Here is a 22,902-nt window from a genome sequence, read left to right on the forward strand (position 1 = left end):
CCTTACTTTTTTGTTGTACAGCTGTACTAATACTGCCATCTCTCTTCAGATTGCTACATCTGGAGAAAGGCACAGGATAGCTCTGCTTTGATTTAAAACATAAATATCAGTTTTTAAGGTACATCACATGGGTACAATGCACAATGACTCAACAATGTATAAATTATGAGATCATGATATTTCTGTCATTCAAGACATGGTACACAGGTAACCCTAGAAAGCTAAAGATTGACAAAAAACATATGGGTAACTCTTAAAACTGTTTGTTATTAACAGGAGAAACATGGTAAGCCACTGGGGAGACCTGACTGAATATACATTTTTGCAGGATTGCTGAAGACATTTATACAGACACACTGAGGTAAAACCTTACATACATAGACATCTAAAACTGACACATTGACTGAAATTTTCAAATGTTTAGGGTTAAAATTTGGCCTCAATTTGGCACTGGGTTTCCTAATTATGCATGGCTATGTACCCAATACTCATAAGTCTTTACTGAAGTCAGAGCCTCCAGTTGGTCACAGCCTGTGAAGAATCAAGCAATTTTATTTGGAAGCCTAAGTTTGGATTTGGGCATATATGATAGGGCTTATCTTACTTCCGTATTCCTTTTTTTGGAAAAGTTAAGTATTCCAATTTATATTGTAACAAAATTTGGCTTTTGTGTTTGTATGGGAAATTGGTAATCACAGCCTGAACCTCTGATTAATCAGCTGAGGCAAGTGTTGGGTCAGCTGTGAGAGCACAGGTGAGAGTAATTTAGCTGTGCTCCCAGAAGGGGTGGAGCTCAACTCCACCTCCTCTAAGACCTCATTTAAGGGCTGACAACCTCTAAGGCAGTGTCTCTTGGAGATTGCTCACTGGTGGTGATTGCCCTAGCTTTTCCAGCCAAGGCATTGATATTGGTGAGTTTTCCTTTATAAATAACCTTTTGAATGTTTGCCAGCATCTTTGTTACCATCTTCATATCACTCAACCTTACAGTGTTTAAAAACTTTAATCTTATTTGGAGAAGTCGGTATAGAAGTTGAATCCAGAAAAAGTAACCTCAAAGCTCTGGCTAACCTGGGGTCTTCTCACAGTGATCTGTAATTTTGTTCTAGTTAGTTTCACACATGAAATTATCCAAGTTCCTATCAATAGGAAGTTCTGTACTTCAATTAATTGTGCTTCTTGATTACAGTGTCTGATTTGTCTAAAGTAATACCAGTGGGGAAATCTTAATGAGTCTACCTACAGCTTTACATGTTGACTTCTGCAAAGGATTTTCATGATAAAGGAGTAAGAGCTGTGGCCCACACAGGACAAATTATGCTACATCACATATGGAAATCCAAAGTAACTCTGCATTTTGCTGGACTTGGTTCAAATTCACTGTGGTCCGCATATGAATAGCAGAACTTGATAATAGCTGAACTGTGACAGGAAACACACTTGGTTCTGTGAGTGCTAATAGGCATGAAGCAATAGGACAGGCCAATGCATCCATGTCATCAGCTCTGTGGTCCCAAGTGAAAGTCCCCAGCCACTCTCTGCTTGCACAGCTACCAGACTAATGTGATCATTTCTGAGGCATCTTTGCATATGGGGAAATACGGTTAATGATTCTTTTGTTTTTAATATTGAAGAGTGATGAATCATTGAGATCAGTTTTGTAGAAAGAAGTATGATCACTTAAAGACTGAGTGACAACATGAAGAAAAACATCAAGGTTCATTTCTACATGAACTGTGGAAGGTCTGTGTGCCAGGGGCCTCTCTGCCTTCATTGACTGTCTTGTTAGATTGACAGGAAAATTTCTGTCCTCTTTTTTCACTCTTCATATCCTTAAGCCATCACACTAATCCACTGTACTACTGTAAGCGTTGTGTAGCAGAAAAGGCAAGTCATTGCAGAGTGGGCTTACAAGAAGCACAAATGACTTCTGTAGTATGAATGATCTGTGTGAACATCTGGGCTACAAGGCTACAAATCTCTGTCCAGATCATGTTCTGTTTTCTCTGGAGTTTATCTTCATGCGTAGTGATTTGAAAGAGGGCAAAGCAGGCTCCAGTGATGTCCTCAGGAGCAGATATGACCCATTCACTGCACTAGCCAGTGTGGCACAAGGTTTGTCCATATGGTGGAGAAGTCCTACCCACCCTGAGCATTCCCATTACCCATCTGAGGTGACATAGCCAGGGTGACTGTCGAGGTTCAGAGCAATGTGAGCATTTCTCTGTGTGTGTGAGAGAGCTGGTGGGACCTGTATTTCGGAAATAGCAGAATTCATGATAAGGAAATGAAATCTTCCTTTCCTAACAAAACCGCATTGAGCCCATGCACCATTTTACATTGAAGACTGGTAATTTTCATAGGAAGGATTTCTGCATCTAATTGTGTAAATCTCCATATCAGGACACATCTTTTTCCCTATTATGCAAACGTTCAGGTAGATTTATAGTAGGTGGAGATAGGTAGTAAAGATTATATTGATGTGCATAAGATAGAAGACAACACATGGAGAAAAAAGATATACGACTGGCTGGGAGCATTGCAAGCTAACACTTTGCTAACTTCCCACATGTGTATATCACATAAGCAGCTGAAAATATTTAATGGTGAAGGCTCACACATCTACAGTGTGTTTGTGTTTGGTTTTGGGGGAAGCTTATGCAGCTGTTATGGATTTAAGTATTATTTTCTTTTCCTGTTCATGATATTGAAGCAAAAAAAAAAAAAAAAAAAAAAAAGTACCTATACCTGAGAGGTTATATGCTAAAGACAGAATGTATTGAAACACAACATGGAAGGTAAGACGAGGAAAACCGCTGCATTCTCTGTAAGCATAGACTTGGATTACGACAACATATGAGACACTCTTATTCTCTCTGGGACTTTACTTAATAACTTGCTTGGAGTGGTTTTCCAAAGTGGGCTAACTTGGTAAAAAATTGAATTACTGTTAGGAAGAGACACATTATGTTTTGTGCATCAAAATTTTCAATGTGTTATCTCTGTTTTTCTTTCTTTCTTTTTTTTTTTCTTTTCTTTTTTTTTTTTTTTTACTTTTTAAAATAAGGTTGGCTAAAGAATAAATTTTGGTACTTATGATGCTTTCAGTGTCCTTAGAGCTTTCTTACTATAGTCTTTTTATTTTCCATACAATCAGAATCTAATTTATTTATATAAAAGAATCCTCCACAAAAAGTAGTGCAAAATGCTTTGGAGAGAGATAAAGAAAAGGAGTGTTCTTCTTAGATTGCCACAGTGTCTCTCAAAGAGGCAAAAATGAAAAACAGTTTCTGAGGATAGAGTAGCATGAACATAAGAAAATCAGAAATAAAGATGAAATAGCAAAACGACTGTTTTCCAAACCTCAGTCTCAGGGCTAGAGAAGTAAAAAAGAGATGGGAAAAGAAGGGAAGGGAAATGAGTTGTGTAACAGCAAAAGAAAAAAAAAGTGGAAAAAAAGAAAAGGGAAAGTGAACTGGAAAGTTTTCAGAAAAGATTTAAGAACAAAAATGTTTCTGAGGTAGATAAGGCAGAAGTGTGAAAAACAGAAAGAACATCCATGTGGCGTAGGAATTACAAAAGAAAGAAGAGTGGCTTAATTTATAGTCAGCCAGCCAAGGATCTGGAAAACCTGGGTGCAGCTGTCTGTGTGCTCTTGGTCTCTCTGGACATTTTTCACCTGTAAAATGAAAAGCAGAAGGTGAGATGATAAGGCGTAAGGGTCTGAATGCAAGAAAGAAGGCTTGAAGGGACTGTGGAGCAGTTGAATAGAGGTCAGTGAAAGTTGGGTGTGGCCACAGTCCTGTTAATGCTCTCTGTGAGATACAAATGCTGAATTGTTCTTTAAATTGGCGAATTACTTAGTAGTAAAACACAAGAAGTAGGAGGTGGCTGTGAACAGGCCAACAGAGAGAGTACAGGCAGGTAGAAAAGCAGAGCTCTGTTTTTTTTAAGTACATACAGTAACAGCAAAGATAAAATTAACAGTGAGAGGCCCTGGAGGGAGAATGGGGCACAATGAATTTTAATGAAGATGAAAACTTCAAGTCAGAAACAAGGAAGCTGGGCAGATAACTTCTGTTCTAACTGGAGGAAAATTGTACCAAAGACAACAAGCCAAGTGTAGCTTGAGCAATGTCAGCTCTTACCATCTTTCTCCACAGTCTGTTTTTCAACAGGGAAAGAAATTCTGTCTGTAGAGAAACTTTGCAAGGAAAGTGACCCATGGGAGTTAGCTGAACACAAAAAGATGATGATGGGGAGGGGTGCACCTGGGGCAGGCAGAAATTTTGTTCCTCCTATTATGATGAACAGCAACTGGGGGAACACTGACGGACATTGCGTCTCCCTTCCTCCCTCTGTCTTGTGCTTTGTCATGCCCCAGCTGCTGGTGCTTGCAGCAGACCCTGCCAGCTGCCTGGGGTATAAGGATGTGATAGAACTTCACAGTATATAACTGTGGTATTATTTGTACGGCATATGTAGAGAGGAAATGGCATTCTGCTGCAAGACCTTGAAATGATTGGTAGGTGATACCAAAAGCAGTAGTGCAAAAGAACTGAAGAGGAGTAAAGGTCTTGTGATATAAACATCAGCAGAAGAGCAATGTCTCTTAATATCACTGCTTAAGCTGTACCTGTGCTGTACCCGTTCATTACAACAGACTTTAGCCTCAGCTGTCACCCAAATGCTACCTAGTAATATAAGATCTGCTGCACTCAGATAATTCCAACATCATTCATGTGTGTTGGATCTTTCCTGAGGAGCTTTCAATCTTGTGTTGCCTGAGATAGTCCCACATTTGTTTCTCTGTCCTTCCTGATATTTTACACCCATCTCATTCCTCTTGAACCTTCTGCTCTTCTCTTCTGCTTTACATTTTATCTAAAATGCTGAGGTGGATCAAGTTTAATGGAGCCCATGAAATGTGGAGGTGAGAGATAAGTGGGGCAGTTATCTCTGTGCCACCACTTCATTCATACCCTTTGAATTAATCCATACAATAACACTTGAATGAAAGCCCAAATAAATTCTTGTTGATAACTGCATGGAACAAATGTGGAACAAAGGAGCTATGTTCTACTCTTTATATATAAGAAAAATGAACTTGTTGCCGCTTGATCAATTCCTTGTCCTTCACTAGTACCTGAGATCCTCTTTTTGCTGAAAGAGCATGCAACGTTGCAGTGCAGGATTGTGTTATGTTTCCTGACCTTTGACACTTTTTTTTGCAGAGATTTAAAGGAGTTAATATGGGAACCATTTTTTGTCTTGCTTTGGCTTTTAAATAGCAGTGTCTCTATTTCTCATTTAGTTAGCCTCAATTATTTGTTTGCAAAAAATCATTTGGTAACAGGATTAATTTATCCTTCATGTAACTACAATGGAAGACAATAACGTTACACAAGAGATGAATTTGCCAAATATATAACTCTTGTAGGGACAAAAGAAATTCTTCCTAGGGCCGTGTGAAAGGTTTATGATACATGCCTGATACAGTATATTGCTACAAATGTGACTGTTAGAACACATTTGCATTTCTTCAAAATTACTTAATGTGAAACCAGGCCCAAGTGTTAGACCACTGAGCCTAGGTTTAAGAAAAATGTTTTAATTATGCCTGCTCTGATGGTGCGTAAAGCTTTACTTGCTCCTAGGAAGTGCTTCTTGACAGTTGTATTGTAACACAACCTTGGGTAAAACCATGCGGATGCAAGAGGAGCATTCCTTAGGTCCCTGTGAGTTAGTGTTGTTTGATTGTGTATGGGTCTCAGGCGCTCAGCAAGCAGTGGCATCTCCTGCTCTCATATGATGGTCTTTACTATAATGCCTGAATGATTTCCCTTAATATATTAAACAATGCTAATTGCATCCATAGCATGTTGTTCTTTCTCTTCTTCTTCAAGAAAGGAAACATGTAAGGAAATGTCTTAAACTTTTTTTGGGTTCTTTTTAACTCTGTGAACCCACATGTACTTACAGTATTATGTGTAGTGCAGCATCTCCTTAAACTCAAGTCCTCACTTCAGACAACACCAAGTGTGAATGTGTAAGTTTGGTTTGCGTGTCAGACTCTAGAAAGAGTGCTAACCTATGACTCAGGACCCAGGATTTCTAATCCCGCTGCATGGACCAAGGTAAATCACTTGACCCAGATTCCCAGAAATAGTTAAGCACCTAAGATCTTCTTTACATGCTGACGTCCAGGACAGATTTATCGGGAGTGCTGAATGCAATTTAGAAGCAATCACGTGATGAAGTTGCAGCTGAGTGACTGGGCAGGTTTCTGCTGTATCTTTGCTTCATCTGTGTCCACCATTTCAGCTCAATTCCATAAATATGAAAAGGTAATGCTGCAAATGGCACCAACAACTGTGTTGTGCATATGGAAAAATATAGGGGACTGCCAAGGAGAAGGAAAATCAAATATAGGAATGTGGCCACAGGAGAGCATTTATGGCTGACTCCAAGCAGGCACCAGGGCAGTGCCCAGAGTAAAAGTAACCACAAACCTGTTAGCCTCCACACTCAATATGGGTGTGTGTGTGCAGCTACCTGCCCCAAGGGCCAAGTCAGATTGGCCACTTACAGCAGGAACAATAAAAGACATGGGGTAAGGAGGAGAAAGGCAGCTTTCTGTTAAAAGCCATCACATTCCATGGGTCTCTGAAGAACTACCTCTATGCTTTAATAACTCTTTCTATCTCATAGAGGAAAGGCAGTATTTGTGTATGGGGAGATGCCCCCGCAAAGTGGTGAAAGTATTCAGAATTCTTTGATGGGCACGAGAAGCCTGGCACCTTGCAAGATTGAGTCTAGGCTAAAAAACCCCCATGCATTTCATGAGTAGGTCTGGAGGGGACACAGATGACTGAGTCTTTCAGCACTGGCTTTTATACATGGTCGTAGGGTATCCTAGAATCCATGAATCCACACTGACATCTGCATGTGTAGAATCATGATGCTGCAGGCCCAAAGCATATATTTAGACTGCATCTACAAACCTAGCAGAAAAACATTAAATCAGCAAAATGAAAATAAAACAAAAACCCACAAACAAAAATGAGACATAAAAACGAGTTGGCTACTTTAAAACACAGATACAGTAATTATTTCAGTCTTTTGCTTAGGGGTGTACCAACTGTTTACAATTTACTGTTTGGCAAGCTGGGTGTTCTCATTTCCCTCATGGTTCAGGAGTCAAAAACATATGCTACCTTTAGTAATGAACTCTTCTAAGATTTGAAACTATCCATATTCATGTCACAAGAAATGTTTACACAAGAGCAAAATGCTCCAACATCAAAATAAATCAGTAACATCTCAGAGTTTATATTTCCATATGCTTCTTTGGCATAATAAAGCAGGCGAAAGGCTGCTGTTATAAAATGGAGTTTAATTAAAAACAAAAGAAAAAAAAACTTTATCAGAAATCACGACCATCCCAAAATCATGCAGAATAATGCACGTTTCAACATATTCTAAAGATTTATAATATATCAATGGAAATAAGAAAATGTAATATAATCACATCCTCTACACACCTTGCATATTTTCCATCTTCTATGCATAAATTATACATTCATTTTCATAATTATAGTAACATTCTAGTTTTCACATAAACTGCTATTTCTCCTGGGTACCAGTAAGTTTACATCTACCAAGGCTACACGCTAATTACATTTTCTTTTTTAATGTTATCTATTTATCAAATTTAGTTTCTTAATGGAAATTAATAGACTAGGTCTCTGCAGTAAAAAAAAATAAAAAAAAATTAAAAAAAGATAATCAGCTACAACATAGCAGTTTGAATATGGTTTTTTTCAGCTTTCATCTTATTCAGGCTTAAAGGGCTTTGAATATCACATTGGTGGTGATGGTGTATGAAATGGGGGATAGAGAAGGATATAGGGAAGGAGTGTATGAAATGATGGGTGATGTGATTTAAGAGCAGGAGATGGTAGGGAAGGAGTTAATTTTCTCCCTTTTGCTAGAGGAAGGGCCACAGCTGCCTGAACTGAGCGGGGGGATTTTCAGGGTAGCCAGCTGTGGGGATTTAATTGTTTCACCCGCCAGTCAATAAAGGGGGGTACCACAGGGTAGCTCTAAATCCTGTTGTGATTCAGGGAGGAGGAGGTAATTTGGAGGTGGGTATTGTAGCTGTAAGAAGACCTAGGCAGCAGTGATTAGCTGAAAGGAATAAACACTTAATATTCTTGTTGTCTTCGTCAAGTGAGGAAAGGAAGGTCTTACATTTCTTACAGGGTGCTCTTCCTGTTCTGTTTTATTTTTCTAAGTTTTAATGGAGCCTCTTGTCTGATATTTGGTTGTAAGGCCAAAGTAGCCATGTAACAGATGGAAGGGAGATCACTTGGTGGAAGGTGTGCTTCCGTCAACACAGCAGATGAAGACCAATGGATGGGTGTGGGCAGGAGGCTGTGTGAAACATGTTTATACATGCACAAGAGTGAGCTCCACAGTCTACTAAGAAGACCTGTATTTCTGATCTGCAGTGCGCCACCTTTTAGCATGCTTTTCAGGTGAATGTGGTTTATATGTTATAGAGGATTTCATGCTTTCGCTGGAAGCTTCAATGCTTTTAACACTAGGATTTATCCGTGTCTGGCTTGCCCTTAGGGTGGGTTTCCCTCTTCTTTCTTTATCTCTGAATCAGAGTATTATTGTCAAAAATCCATGCAACTTGCTCTACAGGGATAGAAATAGCATTGTAGCACATCCCCCAAGAATTAGATTTGACTGCAATGATTTGAGCATTGTGTTTTTCTCCACCTTGTGTTTTTCTCCCCCTCATGTTTGGTGGGTTGTTTTTATCTGCCTCAGGATTTTCCAAGTTTTAGCACGATAACTGAGGAAACAGGATTTGGTCAGGGTAAGAAGTTGTGCATGAATGTAAAACACTAATACCAAGGAGCACATTGTCTTAAATGTCAAAGTCTATTTACTTGCTACATATTCTACTCTTCTTATACTTCAGAAATGGTCTGCATACTTCAGCCATTACTTATATCCACCCTTTCCTCTTTTGGTAATAGTTTTCCTATTGTTGAAATGCAGATCAGCTTCTTACCGTGCTCCAGAGAGGGGATGTCATAGCTTCATACATCTATGCTGGTCTAAGTAGCACACTGTTCTGAGGAAGGATTGCTCATGGTTAATGCCATTCTTGTTTTATGCCTCATTCTGGCAGTTATATAAATAACAAAGGTCTCTGGGATGCTTTGCACAAGACTAGGAAAGAGCCATAGGTGTCATGTGTTCTGTAAGGCATTCAGAAGTTGCTGCAATATGTGTCATGTTTGAACAGCTTCCAGGTAGCACCTCCTTTAATATTGCAGGTGTCTTCTCCTAACTTAATGGAGTGTGGTTTGCAGTTAGTGTGTTTGTCTTCTCAAAGCAGCACACTCCAAGAATGTTCTAAATATGGATCGTGTATCAAGAAAGAACGCAGAAGTTTGCTGTTAGTAGTATTTTGAATTATTATTATTATTTTCTTGTAACAAGTCCTGCTTCTGCAGAGTCAATGTGTTGAAAGTTTCTTGGTCACTCTTTTTCTCCCTAGGATTGGAAAACCTCAGATATCTTTTGCCCTCATTAAGGTCAGCTATTGCATATGAAGTACTCTGTGTATTCAGAATGCTCAGCAAAGTGTTAAATCATTGACACAGGAGATGTTCCAAGTGTTGTGAGTGCTGTACGCTAGCCAAAGTCTCATCCCATGAAATCTTTTCCAGACTCTGTCTGTAATTTATCACTGGATTATTCTTTATTAATCCCTGACAGGGGGCCTTGCTGAAGCATGTGACAAGGAAGAAGATAGTACTTGTTCACTTAAGTGGCAAACAGAACATGTGGAAGTGACATGGCAGTTGCGCAGCCCTGTATTTGTTTTCTGGCCGAGACTTTCAAAGAGGTCACTGACAGCACCTTGCTACACTGCGTTCTCTCGGGTATGCTGGAGGATGTGGAGTAAGCAGAGGCTCACAGCCCTTCAGCTTCCTCTCAGAGCCAAGGGATTGTTCACCTAGATTCAGTTTGTTTCTGAATCATCCCAGGCATTATGAAATTGAGAGTGCCAGTCAGCCTTAAACTGTGTAAAACCCAAATTGGATCTAACATACAGGAATGACTTAGATAAGCAGTCTTGTACATGTGAGATGATCTCTAAACTGACTTATATTCTCAGTTTGCCTCCTGCTATTAAAATCTTAGTTGCCCTTGGATCATAGCACAACCCAAAGAGGTACCATCCTCTCTTCTCTTGTAATTACACTTTTAGAAGACATGATATTGCTCAGAAACGTGTTCTGTCTGCTTTTGTTATATTGTTTAGAAGTTACTTCAAAAAAGCAACTCAGCAGTGCAGGCAGAGAGCTGGTCTAACATTATTCTTTTTCCAGCAGTGGCCAGAATTAGATGTCAAGGGAAGATTATACAGTATATGCAAGGCAAGTGTCTGAAATCTTTCCATAGAGTATTCTTTCAGTCTTTAAGTATTCTGGCTCAGGACTTTTAAGACCACTGTGGTTTTTCTATTTCCTAACCCTCTCTAGGAGTCTTATCCAAGTATTTCCTAAGCCTATGCTTGTGAAAAAAAACAACTTCTGCTTCTACTGCATCTTTTGTCAATGACTTAAATTCTGCTACATATAAATGAAGAACTGTTTGTTTGTTTTGAACTTGGATCAACTTGCTTTCCTTGATGGCTCACTTTCTGTATTGAAAGAGGCAATGAGCAATGAATCTCTGAATTGCTCTTGTGGCCACTCATGGCTTTGAGGCCCTCCACAATTTTTTTTCCCCGTGTTGTCTCTTTTCCAGATTGAAGAGTCTTAGCTTATTCAGTCTTTTCTTGCATGGAAACAACAAGACATTTTTTGAGGTGGAAGGCTTAGAAGTAAACAGTTTACAAAGTGTAGAATCATGGATATGAGCAGGGAAATAGTATATTGACTGTTTCTCTATTGCTCCATTCTTAATTATTTTTAATTCAATTATTTAAATTAAATAGTTTAAAATAATTAAAACTATTATCCAACAGTCAGCTGATATTTTCACAAATATCTCATAACTTCAGTTTGTGATGTTATGAAAATTACTGGTTCAGAGGCAACCATTTTAAACATAGAGCAAATGCATTTTTTAACATGCATGACTTTACCTTAATCATGTTAGTTTATCTAAGTTTGCTTATCAGCAATGCCACTCTCCCTAGTTATTGGTTACTTTTGCCTGACATTGATTCTTTGTCTTTCATTTTCAGCATATTTCATAAGTTCAGCAGTTCCATAATTGTTTTAAACTCCCTATTAAGCTCAGTACTCACAAATACACAGAAAACACCCCTATTCTGCAGTATATACTTAATCCTTCTATTTTTTTCTGAGCTTTGAAGAGGAGTTTTTAATAAAAATAATTCAATGAAAAGGAGTAGTTGGTGTTCAAGAACTGGAACAGATTTTTTTGTGTGTAAAAGTGACAGCATTTAATAAAAGTCATGAGAGAAGGTTATGAAGAAGCATTAGGAAGAGCAGTGTGAGAAGAGCACAGTCAGCGGGAGGTTCACTGTGAGGAAAGGAGGGTTGACACAGGAAGGACTGGTAGAGTGTGGTGCCTTGAAGTGAAGATGAAATATGATAACAAAAAAAGGTGAAGGGGAAGCCATTGAAGGAACTTGAAGGGGAATTTGTGTGCTGAGAAGTGGAAAAAGATTAGGTAATAGCTCTTAGTTTTCTCAGGAAAGAGGAAGATATAGGATAATTTTCCAGGTATTTTCCAAGTCTTCCATAGTGCAGACAAGAATATAAAAATGCAGCTCTAAAACACAGTGTTAAAACATAGCTCATATCTTGTTGTGTGAAGATTATTGTGATACTAATGCTGAAATGTTTGGTGCTTAAGTTCAGCTGGGGAAATCTGAAGATGCCTGCAAAATGTCATTTGCTAGAAATGACAAGGACTTGAGAGAGTCCATCCAACGAGCTAGACACCGCTGGTTGATTCAGGAAACATCTGACAATATTTTTGAAGAGTTGTAGTGAACTATTGCCTCTTTTCCTTATGCTGAGGGTAGATCAGAACTAGTCCTCGTCTTTGTCACTCATTAAAAAAGTACTTTGGAAGATGTTCTTTTCCTGTTCTACTGTAGAAAAATCCAGGAGAGAATTCCCTGACTTTAGCTATTTCATTTGTGATACTTGGCTCAAACCCTGTGTACATGGGGCTTATCTTAGCCCTTGTTCTGATTTGATGATTCTCAGTTATGTTTTCAGTTAAAGAAGTTAAAGAGTGTCTGAGATTCTCATCTTGTGAATATTGATGAAGACATGTGTGTCATCTTTATTGTATCTGCATCTTGCTTACTCTGTTAGAGAAACTGGGAATGATGGCACTGCCTGCAAAGGTCTTTCACAATAAATGCATGCAAGAAGTTATCTGGGGGGGAAAAAGAAAAATCTGTCATGATAATAAAACACTGATAATATCCATGAGCATTTCAGGATATCCCATTTTACCTATTGAAAATGGACAAAGATTTGAGGTAGAAAGAAGGAAAAAAACAATTGAGTCTGGTCATTCCCCCTTGATAATGATATATGAAGAACTAGACTTTTTCTTCTAGTATACCTTGACAAAAGGCATGTATCCTACCCGAGTGGTGAAAACAAGACAATGTATTGAAAGATTAGTGAAAAGATGGTATCTGTGTATACAGAGCTCTTGTTTTTGTTTTGGCATTCTTCCTCAGAAGAGACTGGAGTATCTGTGAGGCCAATTAAATATTTTAGAAGGATTTGAACCACTAGAATGATACTGTCAAGGTTATTCTACTAGTTTCCTTGATCATATATCAGGTGGCTGATGAGATGCGAATAAGAGACATTAAATTCTTCTACATTCACATTTTGATAAACTTTTGTTTGGAATAAGAAGTGTTTGTTAGGGAAGAATTTTCTATTTCCATGGAAAATACAAAAGCTCTAAAAATAAAGATACTTTACAGATTATGTCTCTTGCAATATTACTTCTACAAATGGCACAGAAAATACCAGAGTTTTACATTTAAAATAAAACATCAAGAGAGAGTGCATGAATAATTGTGAGTGTGGTTTAAAAGAAAAAAAGAGTCAAGTTGAAGAAAAGGAGTAATTAAATATTGGAAGCTTGTAACTCATACATGCTGTATTAACACAGTGTATATTCATCTGTATTGATGGGGCACTCAGACTGGAGTTTGCATTTGGCTGCCTTTAGAAAGCATGTGTGGCATTAGATCTTAACCTTATCACAGTTATTTTAATGATGTTTTCATGTTTAATTTCGCTGTAAATCATGTTAGCAGAGTTTTGACTGCGATGTCAGAGCTTAAAAACTGAGCTGAAGTTATTTCACAAGCTGAGAATTTGTCTAGCCTGTGATGTTTAGTCAACATGATCCACTCAAGTGTGGAGCTGTCAGAAAGGACACCAGCGGATGGTGTTTAATCTGCTCAGTTCTGAAGGGAACATGGACTCTTAGGATGAAGTCAAATTCCTGATCTATCTCGGTTTCAGTTAAGTAGCCAATTTATGGATTTAAGGGCATTAAGGGAGTCACAATGGTTAGTCAGATATCCATGTAGTATTTATTTTTGGTCTATGGGAAATGATTTTTTTTTTTTTTCAGCTCACTCAACGGTCTCATACAGAGCTGGGTAAATATGTCAAAAACTACATCGGAAAGTCTCAGTTCAGATAAACCCTGCATATCCTCGTCAGCAGTCATGAGGCTTTTCTGTTTGCATACTTTCAAGAGGCATTCATACATGCAGTTCCTGTGTTGTCATTCTGGACTTGCATAGAGGGGACTGTGGCTTTCAGCTGGATGTTGTAGATACAAGGCCACATTCTGCTTTGGCATCGCTGCTGATGTGCTCCCTCCCACTTTCCCAGGTGATTTCAAATATAATGTCTTAGTGGGGAAGCTTGGAGAGTTTGACTGTCATGGTGATGATCGGATTTTGAGCTGAATCTCTGGCACTGTCTTTTTCTTGGTGCTCTGTTTAGAAATTCTCACTTCTACAATGCTGTAATTTCTCACAAAAGTATTGAAAATTTAACTCAGAGATTTTTTTTCATTTTGATTCATAAATGTTATTGTAAGAATTTAAAATAAAATTTGGAATGGCCAGGAAATGGTCTCATTTCTGGCCATATGAGATTTTGGTTTTCTTATATGATGTCTATAAAAGAGTATATGTTCTTAATCTGTGCTTTCTCTTCTTTCCAGGGAGAAAACAGTAGAACACTTACAGTAATTTATTTTCTCTTCTCATTTTGTTAATGATATCTTTTTGAAGGCTATGCAGTAATTACTGCCCTCAGAGGTACACACTGAAATAAATTAATGACCAATGACCAATAATCATTAAGATGTAATGAAATATAAGCAAAACCAGACACTAGGAACAGCGTTGGAAGCTTAAAACAAATGGTGTTGAAAAGTGGTGTTAAACAATGCTAACAATATTTTAGCAGTTGATCAGAAAAATATAGTGAGTTCTCATCTAATCATACATTACAGATTATTAGTAATTTTTCATTTATTTCAAACAATTTTTTTTTTCAACAGGCTAATAAATGAACAGGCAAACAAACCTATACAAGCCATGGTTACTTTCAAGGAAATCTACTTTAGGTATGTTACAGTCTGTTATCTGTTTTTATTTTACAGGTAAATTTGTAAGGATGTGATTATGAAAAGCTCCAATGAAAACTTTTTCTGGCCACTTCTAGATGTAAGACAAAATACTAAAGATCAGATAAACTAATCCCACCCATATCTGTACAGATTTGTACTGACTTTACATACATAGTCAATGGGCTTAATGATTGCGTGTCTCCAGTAGACTAATATGCATAAAGCATGCATGATCTTTTAAATTTCCCGTTTAATAGAGTAAGGCCTTACCTTTTGTTTGGGGGGATAATTATTATAAAAATGGAAAAACAAACAAACAGTATTTAAAAAAAAAAACTCAACTAAGAGCCTGTTTTTTATTTTTATTTTTTTTCCCAAACATCAGAGTTTCATGAAACTCCTGAAACCCAATAATGTCATTTTTCCCCAACAGGAGTTAGACATCTTAAACATCTTAAATATTTGACCCTTTGGCCTTACAAAGCACGTTTTTGGTTTGGCAAACTTTAATATGCAATCTAGTTTGGGTTAACATCTATCCTGTCCTTATCCTTTTCAGAACATATTGATTTTTAAGGAAATATGACTTATGAAAATAAGATCACCTGGAGGATTTAGCGGTTCTTCACACTATACAGCAACAGGCTGTATAAAAGTATAAAAAGTAACCCTTTCCTTAAATCTTTGATACACTCCTTTTAAAAAAATAAAACAAAACCAAAGCATGGCATTTGGAGGTATGTGTAAAGGAAGAGATGGCTACCATGACCTGAGACCTGATTGTTGCTTAGATTTGTACAAATTGATGAATTCGATTCTACTTGAACTCTTGTTAAGATGTAGTAACACACAGTGGGTTAGATTCTGACTTTTCCTTCCAAGTTAACACCAGTTTAAATGTAAAACATGCATTGCAAGTGAACAGAATAGGGGGGGGGGAGGGTTGTTTGAATCTATAAAACCCAAATGTGGGTATAAGCAGCCGCAGATCCATTATCTGAAGTGGTTATGTCATCTTACACCAACAAAAAAATGAGCCTGCTAAATTTGATTCCTAAGTCTCACCTTATATCAGATGTTTAAAGGTTCACATGGATAAGATATGTCTCTGTACAGTGTGCTTTACATTAAAAGCTAGTGGAAAACACATCTCTTGATTTCTGGATGATAGTCTTGGAAAATGTTTTTCAACTGGTAGCTGCCTCATCCTGTTTTACTCTATCCTCACCTAGTAAACCAGTATTCAGTAATGTAGGAGCTGATATTCTCAATGAAAACCTCTCTTCTGTTCATCTTCCTCGCTTTGTTTTGGTTACTGAGAGGTGGCCTTGAAAGGGCAGCATGTTTAAGGCAGAAGTATTTCTTGAGGGTATGGGGAGGATGCTCTCTTGTTTGAAGGAAACCAAGGCTTCCAACTGATTTTAATTTTATTTTTAATGTTCATGGGAACCAGTCTTACATGCCTGGCTGAATTCAGACTTTGGATTTTTGGCAGGTTTTTATTTGAGCCCAGCTTGGCTGTTTTTCAAAATGTCCAGATTGCTCGCATTAAATCTGAATAAGCACTACCCACTAGTTTAATCAGAGTCATCTGGTACACCTCTAATTAGTGTTAGTTAAAGTTGAAGTTCATAATACCAAAATGTGTTAAAAAATAACACACAGAACTTAGTAAAATCCCGAACAAAAGAAGGTACGAGGCAAAATCTTGTGCAATTATGTTAAAAATAAATTGGAATATACAAGATATGATGATGATAACAAAATGGTGAAGAAAAGAAGATGAAGTTCCTGACAAAAGTCATGAAAGCTAGTCTTTATCTGTTTTTTTCCATTAAAGTATGCACACTTATTTTATATACATGTGGATTTGAATCACAAATGAGCTTTAATTGATGGCCCTGATGACCTAACAACTGGTTGTAACTGTACAGTGCATGAATTGTAAAAACTTGTACACATCTGGTTGTATTTCAGAAAATTATCAAGTAAACAGGTGATATTTTGGTTGCATCTTTATAAATTATTTGCATGTCATAACATGTTTGTACTAAATTATAGGCAAACAAAGTATTATCATCTTTGAAATCAGTGTAGGTTTGCCCAAGTCAGGAACAGTTAGTGCATTACTGAGGACTGTGAAAGAGAAAAGATTGACAGTTGTTAAAATTGTGGAGTTATTGGCTGCAAGAGATCAAAAACCTGTAAAGATCCAAACTTTTTGATTTACAATATATGCCCATAAGGTGCTTGTTTATCTTTAATTTTTTCCTGAATTATTGCCTTAGAAGAGAATGCTTTATTCTGTTGCAGCATAGGCCAATTAAAATGGCAAACCCTGCAATTGGATCTCTTCGTTAACATATTCCTTAAATTAAGACTTAGAGTTTTGATTTTTCAGGTGTCATTTCTAAATCCTTGCAAAGTGGTGAAACATACTTTTACATGTTACAATAAGTTATGCTTTTTACATATATAATATAATAGTAGTGCAAAAAAGTAGCTACATTTGAGCTTCTTACCTCAAATTTCTTTTTTTCTTAGGTCTGTTTCAATTCATATTCTGGACATAGAAATTATATTTCTTTCTTTTTTTTTCCTGGACACATTTCAGCTTCACTACTCAAGGACTGAATGGATCATGATTACAGAGTTTTTTTTTAAGGGCATCTGTTCTCAGCCACAGCTGAGGATGGGGCCCACAGAGCCGACTAGAAGGATCCACCTAGAATTTGTTGAATTAAGTCCTTGCACCTGGATATAATTGTCATGCTGCTGTGCTGGGGTTTTCTTAAGCTACTGGTAAAACAAATTAGCTCAATTTAAACTGGCATCCAGTAGGGAAGCAACAACTCGCCTCATATAATATTTTTCAAATAATTATTTTTCTATTGCCAGTTTTGCACCATGAATATTTTCCAAAAGGCAGGGTGAATGGTTGGATTTTTTTTTTTTTAAGTTAAGCACAAGACACAACAAAAAACATTCTATTCTGCATATCTGCTGAGTTGCAACTAATACTAGAGTACTGTGTGCTTAGTAATTGTATGCAATTGTCTCAAATATAAAAGCCACAAACCTGTAAATGAAGGTAACTGTAGATACTACAGGCCACAAATGCAATATAACTACCTTCCTCCCACCCATTCCCAGACAATTTTCAGTGCACATACTTCATACACCTTTTGCCAGATTTAGCACTGCAATGATATAACCCCTTTTACATTTGGGAAAAATTCATAGAAGTTTTTTTGGTTGAACAGTAGACAAAGGTATTCATTTATGTCTGACATGGGAATTTGTATAAATACCATGGGATCTCATTTCCTTTTATAGTTTAGAGCCTTTAAACTTGACAACAAAATTCATAAGCTTCCTGGAAGGTCCACAAAGGTTCCTCGCCTGGGCTGCGCTCGCAGTGGCAATACTTTGCTTGAATCCCTGGAATGTGTGCATCTGTGTTAGCTTCAGCTTCCCTTAATATCCTCCAAATGTAGACTCCAGTGGAAAAGGATGAAAAACCATTTATTCAGCTTCAGAGTGACTGCTGAAATGGAAGATGCAGCACACTCTCTCAGTTTTCTACATAGTGCCATTATGTTTTATTCTTTGATTCTATTTGGATGGAGCCCTGGACAATCTGGTTTAGCACCAGATCTGGTGGTTGGTGGCCCTGTCTGTGGTGGGAGGTTGGAACTTGATGGTTCTTACCAACCCAAGCCATTCTATTATGTTATTAGGAGGTGATGTGCTAATTTGGAGGGGAGAGGGAATGTGTTCACTAACTGTGGGTGGGAGCTGCTGATGTGTCTCCAGAACCATCCTGGTGGAGCTGCTTCAGCTGCTGTACTTGAGAGGGGGTAACATCACTTGATTTGCTCTTTAAGATGCAGCTCAACTGGTTAAAAAATAACCACTGAATTATATATCAGACAGTAGCTTCTTGCTTATTATATTTTAAACAAATTTCAAACATATAAAATATTTTGTGAGATCAAGAATATGTTTTATTTTAATAAGTGGACTACTGATCATCATCTTGCAGATTCTGGCAGAAATATGGATGTACATATTATCATAAACCATTTTCTAAGCTGTGCTCTATTTAATGTTGGGTAGGCTGAAATGCCATGGGAATGTGAATTAGGAGAGCAGTGCTTTTTGAAGGGTGGCAAAATACCCAGAGATCAAAAGTTAAATGTGAAGATGCTGTCAGTCCTTTGGCTGTGCAGTGAATTTCAAATTTTGGAAAGTGTGTGTGCAGTAGCTCCAGTAACTAGCTGAATAGCTGCAGATGTGGCACTGGAACCCGTAGGGAAGTGCTGGATGCATGGAGCAGCGTGGGCTGGTGCATGAAATAACCCTGCCCGAATCATCATCGTCTGATTTCTGTGGAGGAGGCCACCAGAGCTGCTGAGCCCTGACTCTCTCTGCACACCCAGTGAGAAGTTCTGCTTTCAACTGTGAATCTGAATTGCCCTGAATCAATGTATATGGGAATGGGCAAGTTGCTTTCATACAATATTCCTTTTTATAAGCTCATTTTTTCCTCGAGCTTCAGGGGAAATTCCTCCAAGTTGTGTAAGTGCCATGGCAGGCTGAGAGGCTGCCTCACCCCTCCCTGTGCTCCCTCTCCTGTCTGGGGTTCCAAGGAGGAGAAGGCAAAAAACTGAGCTCAAGATCCTTCTTATCCTTATGCGACAATAATCCTGGGCCCGCACTTATAGAGAAGCTTCCAGTGGGAAATTAAGCTAAACTGAAAAGCATAACAAAACCCAAAGCATCTAGACTGCAAAAATTCCTCCAGTGTTTTCCAGTGTTTCGTTCCTTAATGCTTATTAATAGAGACAATGCTAAAACCAAAAGGAAGCCAGCAATATCCTGTTCCTTTTTTTTTTTTTTTCTTTTTTTTTGCTATAGCATGGATTTTTATTTAGTAAACTCCATGTCAGATCTTCTAATTTAATTACTGAACTCACAATGTGGATAAACGTACAGACATGACTAATAGTATTCTCTTGTAATTTCATTACAGGGTAATAGATGTGTGGTTTATAAAACAGATTTTTTTTTTTTCCCCTCTGTTACAGAGTGTTTATAATATAAATGAACTCTCACATCCTGCTTTCTTTCTCTCCTTACCCTCTTTTCATTTCTTTTTAGATTTGATTCATAGAAAAATGCAAGTGATGCGTGCCACTGATTTGGGTCATCTGCACGCAATTCAAAAGGAAAAGGTGATTTTTTTCATTGCCTGCCAAGTAAGTGGGAGAGGTGTAGGTAAAAGTGGATTTATGCATAAAACGCAAAACTCCAGATGAAAGAATGGACCTCTTTTATCATCGTAGAAAGAATCCATCTGCAATAATTACCAGTCAGGCTATCTGCACCCTATGTTACTTCATGACATCTGAGAACTGCTGCGCTCCCTGAACCAATAGCCGTTATATAGCAACCAGCATCACTCCTGAATGAAAAAATTGGCCCAGCCACTGGTGAATGGCACTCAGTAGGTTTCCCATTGAACTGTGCTGCGAAACAATGATGCACATTGGTAAATCACTCTGTGTGCCTTTCAGTTCTTATGCATATCCCGTACTGGACAGCTTCCATTCACTCCGGCACCCACTGCAAACAAATGTAACTATGCATCAAAGATGAAAGTGAAAATGCGTATGTTAAATCCCAAATGGAAGCACAGGGGTGTAATATATACATAGTTGCTTAGCAACAAACATGTTTTGGCCACAGGAACTGTGACATCAGTCAGAGAAGCGGGAGGGAAGCTGCTCTGCCCTTCTTCTCTTCCTCCCTTCATAAAGGTCTTTCCTTATTTCTTTTAAAGCAGAAGATAGAGGGCTATTGTGGATGTTTGTTTGTACTATTAATGCACCGTTTGGACTTTTCTTCAAGGAGAGAAACCTGCTTTTGCTCTGAGGATGTGTCGCAATGGAGCATGTCCTCCCTCAGCCAGGTGTTGCGGTCCCGGCTTTGTGGCTCGCCGTGGGCACCATTTTAGCTGAAACACTCACTTAGGAGAAATGAAGCATTAAGGCCGAAAAAACAAAATGTAGGAATTCAACAAATATTTTTTGGTGCCGCTCATTCTGTGTCATGCCTTTCTCTTCAGCTGCTACAAGCTCTCTACTGATATTTCACATTTTTCAGCTCTATATTTTTTCATAACAGAAAACAGCATTTATTTCAGTAAATCACACAGTATCTATGACCAGTTGATAGGCATTCATCAACTACACTGATTTTACAGATGGTCAGAATCTCTCTTCTCTCCTTTACTACTTTCTGCTTTTCCCTGCATGCTATGGGAACCCCTGCAATGGGAAGCAGAGGAGAGGACTGGTCAGTGCCAGCCCAAGGCGCACACTGCCTGATGCTACCTGCTCCCACTGACATCAACCAAAGTTCTCTACATAGCCAATGCAATGTGCCTCATGCTTTCAGAAGTCTGCTTGCTTCACTGGACCACAGCATCTTCCACATGTAGAAATATTGTACATTCAGGTTCAAGTCGATCTGCCAGCCTGGATTGCTGTAGACATCTCCCCGAATACATTACTTTAGAGTGTTTCCTTTTAATTTAAGGTAATGAATGTACTTTGGCGGATCCCCAGTGGGGGGAAAAGATCATTTCTGGCATGCACTTCTCTTTGCAAAGAAGGCTTTCTTGACAGTGTGAGAGACATGTAGGAATGCCAGATGTATTGAAGAACTCAAATGAAATTAAAATTGTGGATGAAAGCAGGGTTAAAGAAGCATTATGGTTAAAATAAGGCCTTCATTTCCACTCATGGAGCTATTATGTAGATAGTGTTTTACTTGCTTTCATTTTCTGTGAATTCACACAGACCCTTTTTTATGTGCTAGTACATATCAAATTGACAAGGTTTAACTGATAATCTCTTGCACTTACCATCAGATTAATTTTTGGGAAAGAAAATTGGTCATTCTGAAAATAGTGAAGAATCTGATACAAGGTATGGTGGTGCCTCTGAGGTCATTAAAGAAGTGTGTATCAAAACACAAGGTAAGACAAAAAGGTTATATGATGAAAGGATGGAAAACCAGAAAAAATGTATAATATTTTTTCTTTCTGAAATGAAGAATCAAGCAAATGACCCAGGAACAGGATGGGGTGGTGTTCTGAATAAGGCATCACTGTGGATTGTGGATTCTTGCCTACATTTCCTCTCTGTGACTTAAATCAGTTCTCCCACAATTTTTTTTTTTGCAGCCTGAATGGAGTACTGTGTAGCCTGACCCTACAGAAACCAAATTAACATCTGGATCTGAAGTTCATGGCTGTCTCTTCAGAAATACAATACATGAAACTGGGATTCCATATCTGAGAGTGGTTGGCAGCTTGAGCGATGAACTGAGATTTGTTGGCTGAGGATCAACCCAAGAAATTCCACCAATATGCTACTGTGCTGTTTCCCCTGTAAACTGTTTTTTTTTTTTTAAATTTGTGAAACAAATGACTATATCAGCTGAAAAGGTAATTAAACTAACAACCAAAATAAATGCTTTAAAGGCCTGTTAGATTGTCAGTATTTTAAATGTGAATAATCAAAAATTTTAATGGTAATTGCTCTCAATGAGTGAAGCAAGATTTTACAATTCACATTAGTTACTGAACTATTTCCAAATGTACACAGTTTATCTCTGTGATCCTACTCTTTCAACATAGGTTCAACCATCTGTCAAGTGTAGGCTTTCTGAGCAGTGTAACTAATGAAATCATTGTCTTCTACCATGTAGATGGACAGGTAGTTTCTTTTTGGGAGTGGGAGATTAATGACAAGCAAAGATTATGCAAGTACTCATGCTTTTAGTTGTTGCAAAGCTCCAAACAAACATAAAATCTCTGTTAGAATATCTTGAAGGTTACTGTTAAATTTGGCTCCTATTTTATTCTCCCATGGGTTACCCTGAAAGGTAAAATAGAAACAGGAGGAATGCAGTGCTGAAAATCACATGAAGATTCAAGTCACAGCATCCCTGACAAATTCACATAATGAGGAGCAAAGTTTGAGCTAGAACTCAAGCTGATGCTTTAAAAAAATTTTTTTTGTTTGCCTTTGACCACATCACCAGCTCCCCTTAGTTCATTCCCTTTTTTCTTTGATAGATAGCTCTGTTCATGGCTGCAGTCACTGCCTTGAACAAGGACTCTTTTCAAGATTC

General features: G+C 38.0%; 1 long non-coding RNA gene across 1 annotated transcript in view; it reads left to right on the plus strand.

The window, feature by feature from the left end:
• LOC107318300 overlaps positions 1-22,252 on the plus strand; it is a 47,831-nt gene extending 25,579 nt beyond the window's left edge. The window contains exons 2-4 of the long non-coding RNA XR_001557269.2: positions 13,684-13,949; positions 14,629-14,694; positions 21,950-22,252. This is a non-coding gene — a long non-coding RNA (uncharacterized LOC107318300). The remainder of the gene's footprint in view (positions 1-13,683; positions 13,950-14,628; positions 14,695-21,949) is intronic.
• Positions 22,253-22,902: the final 650 nt, after the last annotated feature.

This window comes from Coturnix japonica, chromosome 9 (genome assembly GCF_001577835.2).
Source record: "Coturnix japonica isolate 7356 chromosome 9, Coturnix japonica 2.1, whole genome shotgun sequence".
NCBI lineage: Eukaryota > Metazoa > Chordata > Aves > Galliformes > Phasianidae > Coturnix > Coturnix japonica.